Here is a 1,624-nt window from a genome sequence, read left to right as displayed (position 1 = left end):
CACAGCAACACCAGATCTGAGCCACATCTGCGACCGAGACTATACCACAGCTCACGGCAATGCTGGATCCTGAACCCGCTGAGCAAGGCCAGGGATCAAACCCGCAACCTCATGGATTCGTTTCTACTATGCCATGACAGGAATTCCTGTTCTTTAAATTTTTAATTTTCTTCCTGATTATCAACTTTCAGTGATTCTTAAAGGAAAAACTGATTAGTATCAAACAACAAATATATATTGAACACCTATATATTTTAAAAATGTTCAGAACCATTTGGAGTTACGGCAACAATACTCCATTTGGAGATTAAATATAATTAAGCTGCATAACTGCGTTTTCATGTTTCAGGCACGTGCAAATCACCTGGGATTTAATGGCTAAGTACAATCTTTTCTCACTGCAATAGCATCAGGGACCTCAGACGAGGCGGCTCCCGTAGACCACTGTGCCAACAGGCAGCATCTGTTCATACTGCGGACACATGGCAGGAGTTTATAATATGTCACCTCCCATGATTTTTCTCCACACTAGGCCTACACTTAATTGAGATAAGGCTGGCATTTCTGAAGCCAGCATACCTACGTATAAAGCAGCGATTAATAGAAAGTGATATATGCACCTAGGATGAGGCATGGCTAACTCAAATAATGAGAAAAGCTAAGAATGGAATGACCTATTCTATCAGTTCAGGGTTCTGGTGGCTCCACTTGACAAATCTTCAAATAACACTCCTTGAAGTCTTCACGTCTCCTTTGGGAGCTGCCCTGAGCCCCATACACCTTGCTCTTTTCTACTGTGTAACAGTATGGTAAGAAATTGCATGTGTGCCTTTCAGCTGCCTAAGAAGGCAGCTGTACCTATTATATGGCTACATGAAGCTCTTTCATGAAAAGTATTTTTTGCATAAACTGCTCGCTCAGTAAAGAGGAAGAATAGGCTGAACTAGTTAAATATCCAAGTTAAAAAGAATATTACAGTAAAATACATGTTAAGATTTTTTTTAAAGACTCTCATCTAAAAAAACCTACAATTATCATATCCAAAAAATGCTCTGAAAACAGAACATTTCTTTCTAAATTTGGTGACAAAAACTGATCTGATCCGAGGCTTTTCACAGTCTTTAGTTAGCACATTTGTTGGTGCTATTCATATATTCACCATAGAAATATTACTGTATTTGATAATGGGTGCCACACTAGATTCTTTGGGGCATTTTAGGTTAAAACATTTTATAAGTACCCTATCACTTTTCTAAAATCTGAAAATTTCTGATTCCAAAACACAACTAGCCCTAGGTTTTCAAATAAAGGACTGTGAGGTACTATGTCCCCAAACTGTGACAGATATAGTAATTCTACCCAATCCCAAAATGATTCCAAAGAGTATTTTTGGCCCCTAGTGTGTCATGAGGATGAGTCGCCAGGAAAAGAGAGAAAAGGCAGGTTAGAACAGCTGTAGGAATAAACAGGCTGCATAGAAAACTGACGCAGGGATGATCTGGTAAGTGAGGTAGCTATAAGACGCTGTATAATTACCGGAAGCTCTCCATCCACGAAGACAGCAATACGGCACAGCTGCTAATAGTTATCTGCATAAAAATGAAAAGCCCCACTCTTTTGAGAC

Source organism: Phacochoerus africanus, chromosome 7, assembly GCF_016906955.1.
Source record: "Phacochoerus africanus isolate WHEZ1 chromosome 7, ROS_Pafr_v1, whole genome shotgun sequence".
NCBI lineage: Eukaryota > Metazoa > Chordata > Mammalia > Artiodactyla > Suidae > Phacochoerus > Phacochoerus africanus.
Note: the sequence above shows the minus strand (reverse complement) of the source record.